General features: G+C 33.9%; 1 long non-coding RNA gene across 1 annotated transcript in view; it reads left to right on the forward strand.

The window, feature by feature from the left end:
* LOC107033197 (uncharacterized) overlaps window positions 1-23,893 on the forward strand; it is a 332,749-nt gene that overhangs the window by 293,096 nt on the left and 15,760 nt on the right. The window lies entirely within an intron of this gene.

The raw sequence follows: 23,893 nt of genomic DNA on the forward strand, positions 1-23,893 counted from the left end.
ATGTATTTAAAACAATTTGTACTGCTTTTTAAGCAGTTAGGAGATACTAGAAATTTTAAAGATTGTGAATCTTGCATAAAATAGTAATCCTATCTCTAGTATAACATATTTAATAATTGTATAAAATACTTGACTTGTTTTAGAAATACAGACTCTAAATTTAATAATTAATAAAAATTTGGCAAAATTCTGGACTTGAAACTTTCTGTTCTATCAAAACTTATGAATTGTAACGTACATTATCTTTAGGAAATTATATTATTTTCTCAAGTCTTTGCCTTCTTGTGATAAGTTCTGAAAGTCAAAAGTTATATATTGTTGCAAAATTTCAGTCTAAAAATTCTGTTAATTTACTCTAATAGTTTTATGTGAAAACCTCAAATTTACTCTCATGAATCGAACTATATATGAATGTTTAATTTAAGCGAAATTTTAAATTATAAAATATTATGAAGAAAGGTAAGGTTTAGGCTGTGCTTAGGACAATAAACTCAACTCTTGTTTGGAACAAGGCATGATAAAATAAAATAAAACAAATTTACAAACACATCCAGGCCTATAAATGAGAAATGAAAAAATGGGAGATTGATTGTGATCTTCAGAAGCACACCAGCAGTTTTGTATAACATTGGCTCTGACCAAATAAATAATTAAACTGGGTTTTGCACTCAGATCTGCTAAACCAAATCCAGAGAATTAAAGATTTTTTTCAGCTTTCTGTTCCTCATATAAACATTCATGCTCTTAAATTTGTCCCTAGCATACCAATGATTGTTCATGGACTTTTCAGATATTACACAAAGGAATAAAAGAATGAATAGAAAAGTCAGACGATGTCATTATAATGCCACCAGTTGAACAATCATAGTTTGTCACTTGATGAAAACATGCAGCAGCGGCTGTTAGATCCCTTCATGGTTGTATTGAATACCCCATCTCGGTCTTCAGCCTTTTGCCTTGACACCTCAGCGGAATTCCTAGTTTGGTAGAGCAGAAAGTCCTAAGTCTGAAGTTTCTCCAGCTGAGCCTCTATGCTGCCCATGACAGTGCAGTCCAGTAAACTCATAGAAGCCACATTCTGTGATCCCGCATGTTGTTTAGAGTCATGTGTTTTTGGTTCTTCTTTAGATTGAATTCAGAGTCCAAGAATGGCACTCCAAAATTGTCAAAATTTAATTAAGTCATCAATTTTAAAAAATTTTGATAGTCAAATTTAGTCAGTTTTTTGATCTTTAACTATTGCAGTCTCCAAACTGATTTCCTATTTTCAGCTTTCTCTCTCTCCCACCTAACTGCTGGGATTGTCTCTATTTTTAGATTTCTTTAATGGTTTTTCATTGTTCATAAAGTAGAGGCTAAGCTCATTTGCTTGGCATTCAAAGCTCTTCATGATTTGACCTGTGCCAGTCTCACTGGTTTTCTTATTTCTCTCCATCTTGTAAATTATTTTGCAGCATTCTAAACCTGCGTGTTGTTTCTCTATTTCTAGGACCCTTTGTCTCTGTCACTTGGTCAAGGTGTCTTTTAGCAGGAAAGTCTTTTTCTTTCTTTTTACCTAATTACTCCTACTCACCTTTTAAAACTCTGTTTTGACTCATTCCAGAGATTCTTTCCAGATAATTATTTCACCTCGAAAACGGATTCCTGTCCTTAATGCTTTTACAATATATGTTGGAGTTCAAGGCCTGTCAGTAACTCTATCTTCCCTCTAGGCTTCTTTTCAAAGAAACTAAATCTGTTAAAGAATAGTCTAATGAGGAATAAAAGAACAATTTATTAATTACTGTGCATGTGCCTGATAATCCCCACTACAGGGGAAATTGGATTGGAGAACATAATTTAGGTCAAGAGGTTTAAACCAGGTTCCTTGATTCTAACTCTCTGTGTAATCTCTTCCACCTCTATTGAATGTGTGAGCCTAACAGGACCACCTTTTTCTCTTTCCATTTCAGCTACTTATCCATACAGCTGTTAGGGATAATTGGGCTTTAAGATTTAAAGAAAAAGGACTTAGGATCAAAAGACCTGGCTTAGTCATCTTGACCCAAGTCTCATTCTCCAGTCCAGTTTTACTCCATAGTTGAGCCTCACCAACTGACTTGGAATGCCAGTCCTCATCCAGGCCATTCATTTAACAAAAGTGTTTGAGCACTGTCTATGCCTCAGGATCGTCTAGTCTAAACACTGTAGCTATAATAGCAGGAAACACAGGGACAGGATGCCTTCCTTCCAATTCACGTTGGTCTGAGGGTATAAAAGGGATTTGTGATTCATGAGATGTTTCATAATCTGCATTAATCATCCACATCTCATGTAACTCTGAATCTCTTTAGATGCTGTCTTCTGTTTTTATTTCCCCTAGAAACCCCATACAGTCATTATCTGTTGCCTATCAGTGCAGTTTTATTAATACACAACTGCCAAGTATGCTTGGAAAAATAGTACATGGTATTTGTTCTAGTTTTGTATAAACATGTGTATTTAATGTAAAAACCAGGTAACATAGTTGAGAAAAAGAAAAAAAACTGAAATAGAAAAAATAATCCACATTCCAGACATACCTACTATTAACATTTTATGACAAGGCCCCCAAATGTGCATAATCTGCTCAAGATGATAAAGGTTGCATTGGAGCTACAATTGTAATCAAATAGTTCTTATGACATGAAACTTCAGATTTACAATGATTATTATAATGATAATGATGTTGATATCAAAATAACAACTATGTTTATAGATCTACCACATATCAGGCAGCGTAGTAGGTTGTTTACTCATCAAAACATCACAATGAGCTTTTATAGTAGACATTATTATCCCTATTTTATAGACATATAAATAGACTCAGAGGAATTATATATATTTCTTGAGCATGTAGCTTTATTTCCAGATATAACTTTTGAGAAGACATATTTTGTATTTTATACACAAGTGCACACACACAATTTATCTAAATTCAGAATGGCTTTCCAAAGTTCACAGGATGCTTGGAAAGAAATTCAGAAATAATTTCAGAATAATAACACAGGAGGAGTTTAAAAGAAATAAAATAATCTTGTTTGAAGAACAATTCCTCATGTCAGAAAATCCCAGACTGGGGGACATAACAGCTATAGTGATTTGACATCGAATTGGAGGGGATAGATTGTTGTTCAGTTGTGGGTAGGTATTTTATGTTTTAAAAGTTACAACGTTTTTATTTAGAGAATGAATTGGATATGGGGGCATCTGTGTTACATGCTGCAATTTAAAATTATTGGAGTTTCTTCGTATTTTTAAGAGTTCTTCACTTTGAAAGAACAAGCTTTTCCTCCAAATACCAGGCAAATTGCTCAGCAAGTTGTACTGTCAATCATCTCTGGATGGAAATGCTCACAGAAGTGCTGAAGTGTTCTTGTAGTTTTACAGGCTCTCTGAGTCGTCTTCCTAGAACCCCAATCATTTTCAAATTGAAGCACTCTTAAAATTTGGCAATTTTATGAGCAATGTAAAATGATTTCAGTATTTTATAACTTTATATTTTCATATAATTCTTAAAGAAAATCCATGCCCAATCTGTTTCCTAGCATGATGATACGTGATTGAAACACTGTACAAATCACATCAAATTAGTTTTGAAAAACAAAGAAAGACATTATAATTTTAGTAGACCTTCCAGAAATGAAAAAGCGCTGATTGAAAGGTTATCTTGATTTTTGTGAGTTAAAACAGACAAAACAAGAAATTAACTGATAGTTTTACAAAAAACCCTTATGAAGTAGTATAACTGTGCCAGGTATAACAATGTGACAAGAGAGAGACATAGATCTTTTAGTGTTGGTCTGAAGAGATTGAAAAGGAGAAAAGCTAATATAGCTACAATTCCACAGCTTCTCTCTTTGCTACAGAGTTATTCAGGAAAACAATGTGGGCTAATTTATATCCAGTGACCTTACTGTACGTCCTGGAGATATCACAGTTATCTTACGCTATTAAGCTTTCTTTAGAAAATGTAAGATTAATATTAGTTTAATTGAAAGATTGAACAGAAACACTGACATCCATTCAACCAAATCATTAAATTCCACACTCCATATGGACACAAAGAACATCTAATTTATCCAATTAAAATAATTTCTGTGCCCTTCAAAGGTGTATTGCCATAACAAGCGATGAACTACTTTTTAATAATGCTACACTCCGTCCTCTTATGATGATTCTAACAGAGAAGAAGTATTTTATTTGATAGACTAGGTAAGTTGGATGCTAAGCCAACTAAAAAGAAAATAATACAGTCTCCTTTAATAATGCTCTGGCTAGAAAATTTTGGCAAATAAATGTATTTACTTTGTTGTCAGTTCCACATGAATTATTTTATTGGCAGGTTTATTTATTAATTATCCAGAGCAATGGTTTTAAGAAACTCAGCAAGCCTATTGAATAATAGATAATGTAGTTTTCCCAATAAGTCCATCAGGGATATTCCGACTATAATAAAAACTGTTCTGAAATAGAAGCAACTTAGGAAAAAATACCTGAAAGTTGAAGGCAAGTACATATTAATGTAAAATGATTTTGCTATTTTTCTAATGAGACTGTAGAAAAAAGTCCTCGATATCACAATAAAGGTGGTATGAACTTCCAGGGGACTCTAATGTAAAGTACCAGAGAGAAGACTGAGAGACCATCCTCTTTTTTGGAAATAAATGCAAGATAGTGTAGTTAGAGAAAATTTAAGCCTAGGAAATTAAACATATTTTTGTGACCAAGTAAATAATCTAAATACATTTATGTTCCCTGATCTGGTTGAGTTACATCCCAGAACTTTGATAAGATTTACAGGCAATATTATGGTAGAAAACTGAAGCTATAGAAGATCGGAGTTCCACTTTTTTTTCAAAACAAGAAAGAAAAGCAACTCTAGAGACTATATATCCATGTTTTTTACCTTAATGCTTTCTATATTATCTAAAATAATTCATAAATACACAGGAAATAAAGTGATAACCACTGTGAACTAGATTGGGTCAAGTCCTACTAAGATATGATTGTTACTGTATTTTGTTAAGTTCACTAGACAGGTCAATCAAAGAAACATGATAGAACTGGTATAACTAAATGAATGTCCAACAAGACATTTGAGTGTCTGATGCTAAAATATTAAACAGTCTGGGGACGTATAGCATATGTGATAGCATAGGCAGGCAAGTTAGTAACATTGATTGAGCGATTATATCCTAAATATGCTTCTTAATGGATTGAAGTCTATAAGAAAGGTAATCTTTTATGGTGTGCTATGGGCTCCATCTTTGGTCATCTTGGATGAAGACAATGCATGGCATGCTAATGACTTTCAGAGGTAATGTGAAGGTAGGATAGAAAGAAGCTCCCCCTAAAATTTATCATTGCTTAGCATAGTAAAAACATGATATGTTTGTTAAATATATTATGTGTCCAAAGAGGTCTTAGGTCGAGCAATGGGTTGAATCTCTAATAAAAATAACTATGAACAAAAAGGTAACATAAAAGTTAAGGATCATAGAAAAAGAGCATAAATGTATAAAAGATTTAGTCAGACAAGGTGACAAACTTCTCATGAGTCATCAGTGAGGTCTGACTCCCCATGGACCAGTCTGTTCTTACCGCAGAAGCTAATCAGAAGTCTGGGCACGTAAGTGGCTAATAAAGTGCATTTTGCAGATTAAGGAAGCGATGGCTCCGTTGTCTTATGTGCAGGTCAGGTCATAACTGGAATCCTGTTCAGTTTAGTTTATATTGGACATGGACACACTAGAGCAAATCAGAGTGGAAGGCAGTTGTGGAGAAACAACCTTGTTGTTTAGATGTTTGTGCCAAATGCATTTCTCTGATATTATAAATTCGTAATATGTACTACTAATTTACAAAATGTGGGGGAAATATCTTAACTTCTGTCTACTAAAATCTCATGTTTAATCTGCCATTTCATGGAAACTGTTTGCCACATAGTCACAGTGGCTTATGTTGCAATAGATTCAATACTGTGGAAAATACTCACTGTTGACTTATCAGTTGCATTTGACATTGTTAACATACTCTCCTTTTTGAAACTCTTTTTTTTTTGGCTTCCAGGACACCACAATCTCTTAACTTTCCATTTCTGACCATGACTGTTCCTCTTTCTTTACAGGCTGCTTTTATTCCCCTCCCTTAAATGTTGGCATTCCTTGCTCCTTTGTCGTGTCTTCTCTCCTCATGTCACTGTGTCCTCTCTTCCTAGAATCATCTCTTATTGTTATTTGTGTACTGTGGGCTCCCTACTCTATGTATCAGTCCCAGACCACCCTATCTAGAGACTAGTTGGACATCTCTACTTGGATGGAAATATGCTTTGGTGAAGTGTTCAAGGGAAGGAACCTATTTTTTTCCTCGGATGGCAGTAAGCTAGTCGTTCTTACCTAGTCATTCTGTTAGACTATAGACAAATGAAAGCATGCATATCTGAGGCCACATTCACAGCAACAGCTCATTGCCTGACCAAGTAGGGTTTTAACCAGTACTGGTTAAATGGCTGGTTGAATGAATCAGTGAGGGAATCATCAAGCTCAGACACTTTTCCATCATAAATGTTTTCTACTGCAATTACCCTTGCCAAAATGACCCTCATTCCCCACCTGAGATACAGCAGTAGAATCCCAATTGATCTCTCTAAAAAGTGTCCTGCTTTTAGAAAGCTTTTGTAAACCAGTCCATCTTTTATAAATCAGCCAAAGCTAGCCTCCTAAAACACAAATCTGATGAGAACATGCTCCTCTTTAATATACTTCAATGGATTTCCACTATTCCTGAACCTGGTCTGCAGAAGCTCTACAGTGTTTCCTGCTGTCCTGTTCATGACATTTCCTCATCACATTTTATGCTACCCAACAGTCCGTATGTATGTTTTACTTCTTTAAATGTGTCGTACTCTTCCACATAATCTCCATTTCCCCTGGCTAATTGTCTTCAGGTGTTGGCATGAAGTTACTTCCTTCGGATACCTTCCCTGATTTTATTTTTAATCGCAAATTATCCTTCTTTTGGCTTCCAAGGATAATTTGTGCTGCTTTATCATAGCATTTATTCTTACAGACTTTCATAATATCTTGTTTAATTATAAATCTTCAATAGATTGCACTCTGTGTAGAGTAGGGCCAGGATGATTTTGTCTATGTTAGATTCCCAGCTCCTAGCACAGTGCCTAGAACTTCATAGGTGCACAATTTTGGGATGCATGAACAGAGCCATTATAGTGTGTTCATAGATTGCCCTTCCTGTTTCTCTTGGATTGTGTTATTCATCAAGAGTTGATACAATTTAATGCATGACAAAGAAAATCAAACACCACGAAAATCATTCTGTTTTGAAGTGCAGTAATATGTTTGCAGACCAGAGGTTTAATTAAAAATGAATGACTTATGTAAAGAAATATAACAATTGGATTCACAGAACTACAGTCCATAGTCTATTAACTCTAGTATTTGTAATGTAGTGTGGCAAATAATATGTCTAAAAAGAGTTAGGAACAATATTTAAATAGGTTTAGTATTGTTTCAAGATTAGTTGGGGAATCAATTAAATAGGAAAGAAAGAAAGAAAAAAAAGACCAGTATACCTTATATAAAGTATTCAGAATTTAGTATATAGAACTAAAATTTTGGCTTATATATGTTTTAACTTAATTATCTTATTTACTCCCACAGGGGCCCTGTGTGATTTATGACATAGTTACATATGAAAAAAAAATGATACTAAGAAATGTTAACCTGTGCAAAATAAAGGAGTTACTAAGTATCAGGATTGGATCTTAAACCTAAATCTTCTAACTCCTTACCCCATGTTTTATGCACTAGGCTAAACAGAGTATCTTGTAACTCACTTTACATAATTTTCTGGTCCATTTGCTCACTTGCTTCAGTAAATGTGCTCCTCCATTAGTTCACTTACCACTACGGTTTGCGTTCTTTTTATCTCCACTTTAGCCCAGAGCAAACAATTCATTTCAAAAAACGTGGTTTCCATAAAAATGTTAGGAAAGTGAGGGAAGAATGACCTTTATTTTTTTTTTACATTTTTTATTGATTCATAATCATTTTACAGTGTTGTGTCAAATTCCAGTGTTCAGCACAATTTTTCAGTCATTCATGGACATATCCACACTCATTGTCACATTTTTTTCTCTGTGATTTATCATAACATTTTGTGTATATTTCCCTGTGCTATACAGTGTAATCTTGTTTATCTATTCTACAATTTTGAAATCCCAGTCTATCCCTTCCCACCCTCTACCCCCCCCCCCCCCCCCGGGTAACCACAAGTCTGTATTCTCTGTCCATGAGTCTACTTCTGTCCTGTATTTATGCTTTGTTTTTGTTTGTTTGTTTGTTTTTGTTTTTTAGATTCCACATATGAGCTATCTCATATGGTATTTTTCTTTCTCTTTCTGGCTTACTTCACTTAGAACGACATTCTCTAGGAGCATCCATGTTGCTGCAAATGGCATTATGTTGTCGGTTTTTATGGCTGAGTAGTATTCCATTGTATAAATATACCACTTCTTCTTTATCCAGTCACCTGTTGATGGACATTTAGGTTGTTTCCATGTTTTGACTATTGTAAATAGTGCTGCTATGAACATTGGGGTGCAGGTGTCATCCTGAAGTAGATTTCCTTCTGGGTACAAGCCCAGGAGTGGGATTCGTGGGTCATAGGGTAAGTCTATTCCTAGTCTTTTTAGGAATCTCCACACTGTTTTCCATAGTGGCTGCACCAAACTGCATTCCCACCAGAAGTGTAGGAGGGTTCCCCTTTCTCCACAGCCTCTCCAGCATTTGTCATTTTTGGATTTTTGAATGACGGCCATTCTGACTGGTGTGAGGTGATACCTCATTGTAGTTTTGATTTGCATTTCTCTGATAATTAGTGATATTGAGCATTTTTTCATGTGCTTTTTGATCATTTGTATGTCTTCCTTGGAGAGTTGCTTGTTTAGGTCTTTTGCCCGTTTTTGAATTGGGTTGTTTGGTTGTTTCTTATTAAGTCATATGAGCTGCTTATATATTCTGGAGATCAAGCCTTTGTCAGTTTCATTTGCAAAAATTTTCTCCCATTCTGTAGGTTGTCTTTTTGTTTTACTTATGGTTTCCTTTGCTGGGCAGAAGCTTGTAAGTTTCATTAGGTCCCATTTGTTTATTCTTGTTTTTATTTCTATTGCTTGAGTATACTGTTCTAGGAGAACATTTTTGAGATGTATGTCAGATAATGTTTAATCATTACACTTTTATTATTTAATGTCTGACAGGGCAACTATTTGTGATTATTTGTTTCCACTACCTCCCCCCACCAATTTTGTTAGTTTTCAAACCTGTGCATCTGTTCAGATACAATTTAAGTTAATCTGTCAAGTAATAAAATGATTAAAAAAATAATTTTAAAAAGTCTGAAATTGTTTGTAACCTCTAAGTGTTCTTGTAAAGAACTGCTGTACTGATATTATGTTTTCCACAATCCAAAACGTGGTGTGTCTCTTTATTCATTTTGAAATTTTATTTGTAAAGAAACTACAGATTCCCTTAGAATTTTAAAAAATAGTTTATGTGCTTATGGCTATTGAATAGAGCTTTTCTTCATTTTATCTTCTAATTGGTTAAGGATAAAGTAGAGGAAAGTTATGGGTTTTTGTTTATATTAGTATCTACTCAATGACTCAATTATCTTACTAATTCTTCAATTTTTTCTTTTTTTATCTTGTGTTTTCATATTTGATGTAAACAAAGGTGTAGTTCTCCTCCTTTTCAACAGTTATATTGCTCATTTACCTTTCATGTAAAATTATAGAGTGATGTTAAATAATAACCAGGTCAATGATAATATTAATACTGAGGGTTATGGTAGAGTTTAGTACAAATGTTGCTAGTGTTTCACATTTAGGAGATATAAGAACAGTCACTCTTGATACATGTATTTCAGGCATTGCCGGCTGGACGGTATCTGTGGCAGTTCTTCGGCTCTGGCATAAATGAATGTGCATGATTGTGTTCCAATAAAAGTTTATTTATAAAAGCAAGCTGCAAGTCAGATTTGGCCTCCAGGCCATAGTTTACTGATTCTTGCTTTAAATAATTAATTTTGGTCTTACTTCTGTTTATTTAAAGCCTCATATTTTCATGTTATTTTTCTTTTACTGACTAAATTTACTTTAATTTTCCCTTTTTATATAGTTACATTGTAATTGTATCTACTAATCTTTAGTAGTACAAGTAGGAATAAAATTGTCTATCGACTACCTACTATATGATTAAGAAAGTTATAGTGAGTAATACACAGATGAAGAACTACAAATGTTCAATTAACATTAACATATGCTTGGTCTCACTAGAAGTGAAACAAATAAACACTTCAAAAGATATATATTTATGTTTAAATTTATATTTGTATGCCTTTTAAGCTGCTAAAAATGAAAAGTCATTACTCAGTTATATGTGTAAATGTCTGTGAATGTGGGATGGGGAGGGGAGCTGGGGCGAATTGACTTTCTGATAAAGAACTAAAGGGAGAAAAAAACAGATTCTTTCTGGATGGTAAATTGGTGAGACATGTCAAGGCCTTAAAATGCATACCATTTGAACACAACAATTTATTTGTAGATATTTAAAGAAGTAACCAAAAGAACACTAAGTATATTTAAAGCAATGTTCATGATAGCACCATTTGAAGTAGTAGTACAACAACTACAAGTGGGAATAAAATTAATTTCAAACAAATTGGAGTTAAATATGGGGGACTTCTTTCTCTTATAATGATGAATTGATAATGCAGACCAATAATCCTAAAAAAAAAAGTGTAAAACAACAACAACAACTGGCAGTCACACAACACATCTTAAATAGATCATGTAGTTGATAAGATAGTAAGAAAACACCAGACCAAGAACCAGAGAGAACATTAAATTTTAAAGAAATACGTTGCATGTATTTATTTATTTACTTTTTTTTGGTGGGTAGGTAACTAGATTTACTTAATTGTTTTTGGAGGAGGTACTGGGGATTGAACCCAGGACCTTGTGTATGCCAAGCATGCAGTCTACCATTTAAGCTATACCCTCCTGCCTGAGTGTGCCTTTTGGTTTTTGAGGGGAGCCACCTCTGGCCCAAGGAGCAATGCTGTGCTTACTTGCAGAGGCAGGGCAGAAAAATCCAGCATATGGGTACCACGTCACCACTGCTGCCCACAGCAGTGCTGTGCAGGCAGGGAGGCTGTGCTGACCTCTGGGAGTAACCCTTCCCATGCTGGATGTCCATGGAGCTGAGCAGGGCCAGCAATCTAAAACCAACCAACAAACAAAAGCGATTAGAGGCAAATAATTTAGCTAGGTGTCCTCAGTGCCTGACATTCATATGTTTGTATTTGTATGCCAGCAAGCCCTTAATAAATACATTCTCTTTTGTCCCATGGAAATAGTCTGTAAATAAATAACAAGACACTGCCCCCCCACCCCCAAAAATTAAAGAGATATGTCCCAGTCAATCTTTGGCTATGGGAAACCCCTAAACTGTAAAGCTGGAATTTTGGTAGAGTGTGAAGCAGATTTTTATGTTCGGTTCCTAAGGGAACTAACCCTGCTCTGGCCTGGATCTCTGAAATCTGTCCCTGGATCTGTCTGGGTAAGGGCACATGAAATGTACTCTTGAGTGGTTATCTACACAGCCTGAAAACCTCAAGCCTGGCTCTCAGGTGGCCACTACCCTCACATGACTGGCAGAAGGAAAAGAAGTTTCACTCTGAAGGACTGTGTCATTTCCTGGGTCTCAAATTTCTTCTAAAAGTAGTTTTTCACATCAAAGTTTAGCAAACAACCAAAGATAACAAACAAGGTATAAAATGCCTTTAGACACCATCAGCCTTAATCAGCGGAAGCAGCTTACAACACAAAGAGACCTCTGTACTCCAGATATTAGAAATATAAAACAATGATGTTTTCCATGTTAGTGGAGGAAAAGGCCAAGCTTAAAAATCTCCGTATAATCTGAAAACTATAAAAAATGATACAATTATGCAAAGGGCCCACCTGAAATTATAAAACTTAATTCTGAGTTGACATTAAGAACTCAAAAGATGGGTTTACAAGCAGATTATGTACGCTTGATATATTCTGAACTGCAGGCTAGTTCATTGGAAACTATGCAGAATGAAATATAGAGAGACAAAAACATAGACAATTCAGAAAATGGTAAGAGAGCTAGCTAGAGAACCTGATGAGAAGATTTAGCATGTTTAATCTGAGTCCCAGAAGAAGAGAAAGAAAATATACAGAGATAATTTTGAAGTGACAATGACTGAAAATTTCTAAGAACTACTCAAAGACATTGATCCACTGGTTTAAGAACCTCAGTAAGCCACAAGGAAGATAAATAGGGTAAAAACAAACAAACAAACAAAAACTACACTTAGACACATAGTAGTGAAACTGCAGAAAAATTAACAATTGGCTAAACTTACTGTAGTCTAAAAATGGGATCCTGTTCAGCATATGAATTTGAAAATGTAGATGCACAGGTATAATTCTGGAAAAAGCTTCTAATATATTAAGTGGAAAACAATCATAGTACAAGGACAACAATACCATTTAAGTGTGTACGTGTACACAGAGGAATGTCTTGAATATATGGTAAAATGTTCAAAGTAGTAATTGCTAGATGGTGGCAACTTGGGAACTGTAAACTTATTAGTAATTTTTTACTTATGCGTATTTTATGATTTTTCAAAAATGATTATGGTCTCATAGTGTAATTTAAAAATCAAGTTCAAAACACAATACCCAGTGCTGGCGAGAGGACAGTAAAATAGACACATTCATACTTTGCTGGTGGGATTATGTACTGAAACAAACTCAGTGCTGGGAAATTAGATTGTATGCATCGAAAACTGTAAAAGTAGTCATGCCCATTGATCTGCTGATTTAATGTCTAGCTTTTTATCCTGGGGAAATACAGATTTGCAGGAAGATTTTATGTGGTGCACAAAGATGCTCAGCACACAAATCTTTGTCTAAAACACTGTCTTTTGTTGGACTCCCTGCAGGTCTCCGTTGAAACGTCATTTCCTCAGCATGATTTTCTTTCAATATCCAGTAGTAGTTTATACGCTTGCCCAGTCTGTCCCATGATATACTGTATCACAGTCATACTTGTGTGGGTTTTTAAAATTTTATCTGCATAATTGCCATCTTCTCCTCCACATATACCATAAACTTGGAGGCAAAGACTGCATCTTTGTTCTTGCTTCTTCTTGTGCTGAAGCAATGTTTCTAGCTCATTACAGGTAATCACTGATTTTTTAATAAATTAATAAAATGTTTCTTTCAGATTTCATTTCAATAAAAAATAGAAAAGTAAAAAACGTTTAACACCTGTTAAACTGTCAATGTACTGTGTTATATTCATTTACTGGATACCACAGTTGTTAAAATGAGTATTTTCCAAAAGCATTTAGTGCCTTCTAAAGGTTTTTATTATACATTATTAAGGAAATGAATATATTTAAAAATGTATTTACCTTTAAAAACCTCACAGATTAGAAGAACTACATAGCAAATTCATTATCTTTTCTATTCACCCATACAAAAGTGTGTGTGTGTGTGTGTGTGTCTCTATATATACATGTATTTAATAGGGAAGACCTCACTGAAAGGTGACATTGAATAAAGACCTAAAGTTCTTGAGGAAGTGAATTGTGCTTAATGTCTGGGGAAAAAATTCTAGGTAGGGGAACATCAAGTGTGAATGTAAACATGTGCCCGGCATATGTGAGAAAGAGCAAAGAGACCAGTGTGGGTGACCCAAAGGGAAGACAGGAGATAATTCAAAGATCCATTAGCAGAGATTGAAGTTTCTTTGTATATTTCTCCTTTCTTTGAGTTTTCACTTTTTTCTTAATTATAATTGTTAAGGATTTTTGTAATGTTTTAAACATTGCCTTATATTTTTAAAAATAGTTGTCTTATAAAAATTTTATTTTATATTATTTCTTTTGCTTTGTTTTCTGTTGATATTTTAAATCCTTTGGCCGACTTCATTTCCTTTTGTATCCTTTCTTTTAATGAAAAATGAAAAAGGAATTATAGTTTATGAAACTTTCTTTGAATATAATTTTGATTGAATTGCTAAGTTTTTACATTTAGTGTTCTTTTTTGTTATTTTTAACTAATTTTAGTTCTAATTATTTTTAAGTAGGAGCTTTTCTGCTTATACAGTAATAATATGTTTGTGGTAGAAGAATGGAAGAAAATCTAGTAAGGAGAAACAAGAAAATAAATGATAATCCCACCCATTACCCATTCATTCAAATATATATATAGTTTTTTCTTTAAATATGGGATAATAATTTATCTATAGTTCTGTAACTGAATTTTTCTGTGTTGGGCTTAATGATCTTTAGACATGATAACCAATTTTTTTTTTAATGAGAAAATACATTTTTTGTGGTAGAAATACAGAGGTCTTGAAAGAACATGAATGTGATCTCCCCTCTTCCTGATTCGAGTTTTCCACCTGCCCCAGGTAGAGACAGTCACTGCACCAGTTTACTGTGAGTCTTTGCAGAGGTATTCTATTACAAAAATTAACGTGTTATTTTCTCTTTTTTATAGTCAGAATATCTGCTGTTTCTTGTATCATTTGTGGTGATATTTGTGAGCTGCTGTTTTTCTTTATCTAATTCAGTTATTTTTGAAGTTAATAGCCTCCCTAGATTTGATCAATAAGCTGTTGATACTTGATTTTAATGTTTAGTTTCATTTAGTATTTTTTTCCATAGGTATAGATATTTTAGTGATAAATTTTGAGATCCTGAAGTAAAGACTTTTATTCAAAATTCCACTTACCAGGAGAATTATGGTTTTCTCTTGTTTTCATTTGTTGGTTCCTTTTATATTATTTATTTTTGGTTTGTTTGGTGTTAAATCACACTTTCTTTATTTATGTATATTTTTACTGTAAGGTACCATAAATTTTTTTTGGAAAGAGATGAACTGTAAATCAACCAATAGATAATATTTTATTATTGTGTACAAAAAGATGATTACTTTGTGTCCATCATCAAGAAATTAGAAAAGCAAATCTTGCTACAAGTGGATGCTGTATCAAGTGTTAAAAGTGTATTTTTACTGACTTGGAAAGATGCTTGTGACATTTTTCTGAATGAGAAAAATAGCAGGTCACATAGTACTATGCATGCTGAATTTTTCTGAATGAGAAAAATAGCAGGTCACATAGTACCATGCATGCTGACATGATTTTATTTCAAAGTTGTTTATGTTGATCTGTATACACCCTTATCTACATATGCCTGACCTATATTCTCCCCATCTATGTATGCCCAATTCATCTGTACTCATATCTACATATACTAGATCTATGTATGCCTACATCCGTCTATGCACAGAGAGGTCTTGAAGGGAGTTTGCTAAACAGTGATGATTTGTGGTTGTACATCTTATGTGAATGTTATAATCTCTCATTAATACTTCTATTTTTTTTAATTCTTCACACATGCATTTAGAATTTTCTCAAAAAGTATTATTTTCCTAAAAGAGACTTGACCAAATTTTTCTTTAAATAATTATTATGTCTAGAATCCCAGAGTTTGAAACTCAGGGAACTTGTTTACAGGTAAGTTGTCAAACTTCATGTAGATTGACCTTTAGCCTCAGAACTAACAAAGTGTGGGTCATCAGAGTTTTGAATATCATTCAATAGGCTATAATTTTGGTTTACAGACAATGAATGCATAGAAGTTTGAAACTAATTTTGTATGTTGCATTTAACTACGAATGGGTTATTTTATCCTAATTTCTTGTCAGTTGGTGTTTTGGGAACATTTCCAAACAGATAGCTTCCTAAGAAATATGGAAATGATGATTTTCCTTTTAGTGACATATCTTTAAATACAAAAGTAAAGTCTCTACTCAAAGATAATAAAGCTTTGTTATTTGTTTATAACACATATGTGTTTGTTCTGCTGTGCCAAGGACCATAAAGTCACAAATTCCACATAGAAGCTGGTTTTTGAATATTCCAGCTCAGTTTATCAGGACCTTTATTACACCACCAGAAGTCTTCTGTAATGAAGAGCTACTTGTAACATCAAAGCGCAGGAGACATTATCTCTTCCCCTTCCATAGCCCATGACCTAAAAGCTTTTCTTTTTATCTTTATATGAAAGAAAAACATGCTTTTCAAAAAAGCCTCAGCATTTGTGGACATTGTGTGCATCATGTAAAGTAGACTTTGGATGTAGTCTATGATTTTTGCCTTTGTCCAAGAGTTTTTTTTTTTTCAACATTATGCTTTTTATTATTTTTTAGAGAACTAGAGAAAGGAATGTTGTTTTAAACTAGTCGTGAGAAAGAAAATGATTTCTAATTAGCAAAAGTTTTTTTTTCCCCAAATAATCTGAAGGCCTGAAAAATTGGCACTGTTACTTGTTAGGCCTTTTTTTATCTTAGTTTAGAAAATAAAGGAATCATATTTTATCAGACTTCCAAGAAAGTTTTAGGAATAACTTTGAGTAGACATTTCTAAAAATGAATATTACAACCAAATTCATAATAGAGCCAGAAGACCCTGAAAGGTGAAGAGGAATGTCAGTGTGCCTGCCTCCCTTTTATTTCCTATCAGATACACCAGTACTGGGGGCAAAACAAAGATAGAAATAATATACAGGACACAGGAAAAGGGGACTTTAATAAAGAAATTATCTAAAAGTTTGTCTTTCATCTGATTTTAATAGTATCTTGCCATGTTGTACATGAAGAGACTTTTTAAAATCATGTTATTTCTAGTTGCATGAAGACATTCAATAGTAAGACATTTTAAGTGCTTTTAATAGTAATTTCACATGGTTGCATTTAAAAAATGCTAGCATTCAGTCTTGGACTTGTGTAAATACCTCTGATTTTGTATATGAAAGATCCAAACTCCAATATTTATTTGGTTGATTTAGAATCATTAGAATTAGAAGAAAAGAAGTCAACGAAAAGAGATTTTTGGTGATTAGAGCAGCAGAAGTGAAACAAATCTAGTCTCAGTTTACTCATCTTCAAAATGAGGAAGTTGTACTTAAACATCACTAAGCCTAGTTTCTTACTGCCTCTCAAACCCACGTTTACCCAGTAAAACAAAACAAAAGCGAAACTTAAATTCTGCATTGAGATAAACAAGCAAACAAATAACTGGTCTCATAATTTTGACTGTCTTAAAATGTCTGAGAAAAACTAATTAGGCCTGAAACGTAACCATTGGGTTACCAATTTCTCTGATGTTCTGAAACACTTTTTAATATTTATATATATATATATATATATATATTTTTAATGTTCTATATCCTTTGATCTCTTTGTTGTATGTTCACAAGCTTCACTCCAGGGTTAAATCAGCTTGCTATGAGTCAGGAGCAGGGAGAGGTGATTAAGACAGAATACGTGAAAAATCAGAATATAGAGTGTTATTGATGTGGCTATTCTGAGGAGAGCAAAGCCAAATATATATTTTAGAGACTGGGAGGCCCCTGTCTCACAGCAGAGCTTTGGTATCTAGGCTGTGTGTGAATGTTTGTTGTGATGACAATGCCTCTGGTCCCTAAGTGATTACTACAGTATCAGAGTAAAAGATTACTCATGTTTATTTGCGATGAGTGGTTTATTGAAGACAGCATAGAACCCTTCTTCCCTCCCCCACTTCCCTGTGGTACTGTTGCCGCCAAATATGTGTCGAGGGCATTAGAGAAAATACTCCACATGCTGTGTACTTCTCCATTAACTTTACAAAGAAAACTCAAGGAATATGAAGGAGCATCAGTAAAGTATTATAAACCAGGTGTAAAACTAGGAAGCAGTTTTAAACTATGGCTCAGGAGACCTAAGTATAAATATACATATAATATAAACAATTATGTATATTAATATGTATAGTATATAAATACAAAATACTGAGCATTTGAAGAGTCTTACTGGGTTGCTAATTTCTCTGGTGTTCTAAGACACTTTTACTTGTTATATATTTATATATTTTATTAAATATATATGTATATATATATTTACTATATATGCATATATTAAATATACATATATATTTTGTTAAATATATATTGTGTATACATATATATGCATATAGATGTGTATATACAAAAAGAATATATATATATATATATAGAGAGAGAGAGAGAGAGAGAGAGAGACTTGTTCTTTTCGTTCACAATGGTAGTACAGTTAGGAGAATCAGTGGATTTATAGGGCAAAGATAAACATAAAACCCTTATATTCTGAAAGGCTAGGTATAATCTCTATTTTCTTCCATGTGCCATATTTTCATTGTTTGAGCATTGCAGGGATTGATTTTGTTAACAAGGCTCCGTCTAATTGCTAGAAATCCTGGCTGTGATATGCTATTCACTAGACTTCTTGTGTGGAACAAATGCTAAATAACAATGATATATATTGCATAGTCCATGATATGTGGTGGGTCTTTAGTGAAGAGTATTGTGAAACAGAAACCAATTCAGTCATTTTTTTAAGCTGAATGTCCTTTTTAAAGACATTGCAAAATTTATTTTTGCTAAAAATTAATGGTTAAAAAGAAGTGATTCTTACTGATAAGTAAAAACATTCAAAAAGAAATTAGTTCATTGAAAAATATGTTCCCTGTTACCTTTCTCTCCTTTTTTTCCCATATAAAGTTTTGATATAAGTCCTTTTATTCTGTCAACTTATATTTTCTCCATTTATGTCTATCAAAATTGAACTCGATAAACAGCCTAACATTCTTAGTTTCCTAGAAGTAAAAAATTTTAAAAGAAATGTATAACATCTTATCAGTAAAAAGGCTTTTTGCAGATTTTAGCAAAATGTTAAATTTAATTATGTGCTCTTATTTTATTCTAGTTGCCATATGTATAAACAGATGCAGCAATATATTACAACAATTTAATTAGTAAATACTTTTTGTTTTACTAGTCTGTACCTACTGCTAGACTTGCAGCCATACAACTTAATATCTTAACATCTGACAAAGCAAACTTAGCCTGTGAAGGTCATGTGAAGGACATGTGTGTCCTGGAACAAAGTTCAAAGTACTAAATCACTTTATGTGCCTACGGTAGACAAATATGATGGTGTATTTCTTTCTCTTAATTGATATATTAGTCAGATCTCAAGATCACAAGGAAAATTTGAGAAAATAGTACCCTGCAGTAAGTTTTCATTTATGCTGAAAAATGTTAAATGCATACTACTTTGCGTGAAAGTGCCAGTGTGAATAAATTATGTATGGTGACTTCTTGTTACTTAAAGCCTCTTGAAAAAAGAAAAATATTTTTGTTCTCATCTCACTAATATGCCAGCGTTTTGGTTCATTATATTTACTCCTGTTTGCCACAGGTAAACTGGATGGGACATCACATTATAGAGACAAGTATGTTCCATCCCCAAAGTTGGATGACAGAACAAGTCATGGTGTGTATTGTAAATTCAGAGCTACTATACATCTTCAATCTGCCTGGAGTAAGATGCTTACTAAGCACTGCATTTGTGCTGTCAGAATGCTTCATGGATGGTAATTAAATAAAGGCAGTGCTGTGGGTTTGTGGAGCTAAGCCAATACCTGATATATTCTAGAAACCTCTTCTAGAAAGCTTCTACTTTGAACCTTAAGTTTTAGAAGAAGTACATTTTGCATTTATTGATTAATCTTTCATTACAAGCACACCTTCTAGGATGTTCACTGAAAACATCCACTTCTGTTTTTTTGTGATAAGTCAATGCCCATTTCACCTAGCAGAGAACTCAATTGTCAGCAGTGCTGCCCTTTGAAATGTTAGTTTTCTCTCTCTCTAGTTGCATGATCAATTACTATTTTTAAAACACAACAAAAAGCGTTGAAGAGTAAATAGAAAGACCAAAAGCAGTAGTACTGAAAAGAAATGCATTTAGTTCTTGTTGTTTTTCACCTTTTTCCTGGGATTTAATGCTACAGTTTAAGAGCAGATTGCACTTACACCTCAATAGGAAGTGGATTATTTTTTTCTTTATACTTAATTATAGATGTTTATTTTTATAGTTATCAGCTGTGTCATTGGTAAAAGTGTGTTACAGACCAGCACGGAGTTCGACAAACTATGACACAAGGGCCAAAGGTCAAATATTGCCAGCACGTGATTTTGTAAATAGGGTTTACTGGAATCCAGACTGTTTGTTTATGTATTGTCTATAGCTGCTTTCTTGCTACTACAGTGAAGTTGAATAGTTGGTACAGAGACTATAAAGGCTCATAATATCTAAATTACTATCTGGTTCTTTATAGGAAAAGTTTTTTGACCCTTGTACTAGCACATAGATTTGCATATTTCTAGAAGAATACACAAGATTTTTGTTGTTTGCTTTTGTAGTATGTAATAATGAGAAAGAATTAAAAATTATTATTCCAGATAATTTTCATTTTTTTCACAATGAAGAGTATTTGCATTATTGCTTAAAAAAATTTAAAATCTTAATTTCCCATAGAAAGAGCCCTTGCTTAGATGCAAATCTGTGTACACTGTCAGGTAGATAGTTAGTAAGTTAGTATCTTTTCAAAGATAAAATATTTTCCAAGCCATGCTGTGAGATGGGCATAGAAGGGAAACTTGAAGTAGTGTTTAGGTGAGTCAGTGAAGTGGCTTCTAACCATGCAGCTATTATCTGCCTGAGAACTGCATGAATTGAGGTTAGTCTGCAGGCCCTACCAGCTTGTTTCTGGCAAGGCTCCCAAACCTCTAACTGTATCATGGCTGTGGCTTTATTCTCTATGGCAGATTATTCCCATGGCTGTCTCAAAGATAGTCCCTGGGCCAATTTTTGAAAATCTGTCACATTTACTTTCCTAAAAAAGGTAAAAGAAACTTGTTAGGAATAAAAAGGGTATATGTGCTAAGTTATTTTTAAATTTTTTTGTGTGTGTCTTCATTTAGTTGTTAAATAACTGTGTATGTATGTATGTATGCTTAAGTATACACATGCATAATTAACGGAAACTGGTAGAATTGTGAAGTAATGCACTACTTTCCAAAATGGAGCTTTCCTATAAAACATCTAGTAGGATAATAGATAATGATGCGATGGTTAACATTACTATTTTCAAAAATTGAAAAGGAATCATCACTTGGAGCCAGTTTGGCATTTTCCTATATGACATCCTATTTAGGGCTCTGAATCTCAGCTATGTAGTTCTGTGAATTTAAATCCAACAGAGATGTAGCTTTCACACAATTTTCTTCAGTTATAAGAACTGTAATCGTTGCAATGGGATGCCTCAAACCTGGGTCACTTAAATCATTTCTGAAGACAGCAGGTGCTCTTCAGGGACATGCAAGATGAGGAAGGTACCTGTTGTTCATTGCATCTCAGTGTCACCCATATGGACTTAGTTCAGGTCATTGTGTTCGGGAATCAGAGAGAGGCAAATGAAAATGTTGCAATTTAGCAGATATGCTAAAATATAAGTAGAGAGAAAAATATTTTGAAAAGCTAGGCAGTTTAGATTCAAAATATTTAGATTTTCTCTCAGTGTTAATCCTGAGAAAGTAACTGAAAGGGATATGAAAATCAAGATATAATTATTTATATTTAAAATATAAGTTTCTGAAAAAAGTACCCTATTTTGAGCTAAACAAAACAAGGGGATTTTCAGATTCAGTGCATTATAATGTTAATTTACATCAGATCTTGTGAAGAAGTAACCTATTTTATTCTTATAATTTGTTGTCTCAAGATAATAGGATTTTTACCCTTCTGAGTTCCAATTACATGTAGTAGAATTTTGAGGATATAGAGCAGGGATCAAAATTTTTGTCACTGGGACAAATATATCCTACTGACTTTCTATTGGATATAAATATCTTTTAAAACCTAGAAATTTTATTATAAATCTAGACTGTGAAATTTCGTTGAAAATTTAGGAGATTTTGATATTTGTTTTGTCTTAAGTTTTTGGTTCATGTCAATTTTGTACATGCCTTTGGTCAAAAAAAAATTCAAATGAGTACAGAGGGTCATAAAGAGATTTTCTTGCCCCCATTCCAGTTTTACATTTTCTTAAATATTCTTCTGTAAATATTTATTCTTATATGAACATATGAGTGAAAGAGACAATCCAATCATGATAGACATATTTCTATGCCTGTCCTTTTAATTTCTTATTTTAGCGATTAACTTCCATTTATTATTATTTTTTAGTTTACTGCTTTATGCTTCCTTTTATTCCACTTGTATTGTTATTGCTTTAGTATTAAATTCTTACCTTTGATAAAACTTCCTTTTCTCCTCTTCTATTTAAATGTTTTATTACATGAGTTTCAAATGCTGTCCCTCTGATGCCTGGCAGGCACTGTGCTCATCGCAGTGGTAGAGAGAGGAGGACTTGACCGTGTGAGCCGCAGGGCAGGCCAGGAGGGCCCTGTGCGTCTCTCTGAACACCACGCTCCTTGATACAGTTTTCTAAATGGCCAACCAAAAGATTCTGGTATTTTTCTGAAAACTCACAGCTAACAATTATTCTTGAAGAAATAATGATCCTCTTCTTGACAAAGACTGGACGTGTTTAGCCAGATTAATGTTATTTCAACTGTTCTGACTACTGAAAAGGCCAAAGTGGAGAACAGAAGCTAGAATTCAGGTCTCCTGACCTCTATTCTGATGTTTCCCAGTTCTTTTTCCTAGTGTATTGAGTTCGAAGGATTTGGGGGCTGATCAAAGAAACAGATTTGACCATGAGGTGGCAGTAGCAGACAATGAGTTTTGTTTGGGTGGCTCTTTGGCAGGTTTCCACCTGGGGAAGTGTCCCTCACAGCAGGAGACCTTCCAGAGGCAAGAGGTGAGGGACCATACCTAGAAGAGCAAGAGGGCAAGGAAAAGTCCTCAGAAGAAGGAGGGGCAGAGAGGGGGTTAGTGCCTAGATGATGTTGCTGGGCAGCAGGGTGGAGAGTCTCGGGGTCAGAGGGCTCTGACGGGCAGCAGCAGCATGGAGTCTTTCTTTTATGACCACAGAGCTTATCTGATCTATGGCTAGCACATCTTGGGTGCAGTTTTGTGTGGTATGCAAAGCAGGAAGACTCTAAATAGCTAAAATCTCCCTATTTCAGCTACATTGAAAACAATTGGATGAGTAAAACTTTGGAGGTTTTTTGGTGAGCATAGGAGCTAAGGTTCCAACCTAATGTGAAGAAGTAGACAACATAGGCCAATGTATAGAAGCCATTTTTTGGTTATTAATATAACAATGAGGTCTCACTAATTTTGTTCCTGTAAGTGTTTTGTCATTATAATGTACTCCAGACACACATGAAAATAGATACACCAATATAGTGTGTAACAGATAAACATCATCTATATTTGTTAACCTCATCATGTTGTCATAGTTATTCCAGGTATTTTAAAGGAATAAATCACTAAGAGCTGAATTCCTCTGTGTGCTCCCCCACCACTTTAAAACTATTCCTCTCCTTGCCCTCTTCATACTGGTCTCCTAAGTATGTTTAGATTCATATATTACATATATGTCATCTAAAATGATTTATAAACTTGTTTTGGGATGATTTAAAAAGTTATATAAATGATATCATAATCTGCTCTCTGCTTACAATTTTTTGATATCTATCCAAATGGATCCAATTGACATCTGTAGATCAAATATTTGTTTTCACTGCTAAATAGTATTTCATTGTGTGACTAAAACATGATTTTTGAACAATTTCATATTGATGGACATTAAAGTTATTTCCAGTTTCTTATTTTTGCAAATGATACTGTAGAGAGTGTTCCTAGGTGTATCTTCTTATGTAAATGCTGCTACTTGGCTATTCCATTTCA

Source organism: Vicugna pacos, chromosome 8 (genome assembly GCF_048564905.1).
Source record: "Vicugna pacos chromosome 8, VicPac4, whole genome shotgun sequence".
In the NCBI taxonomy this organism is placed as follows: Eukaryota; Metazoa; Chordata; class Mammalia; order Artiodactyla; family Camelidae; genus Vicugna; species Vicugna pacos.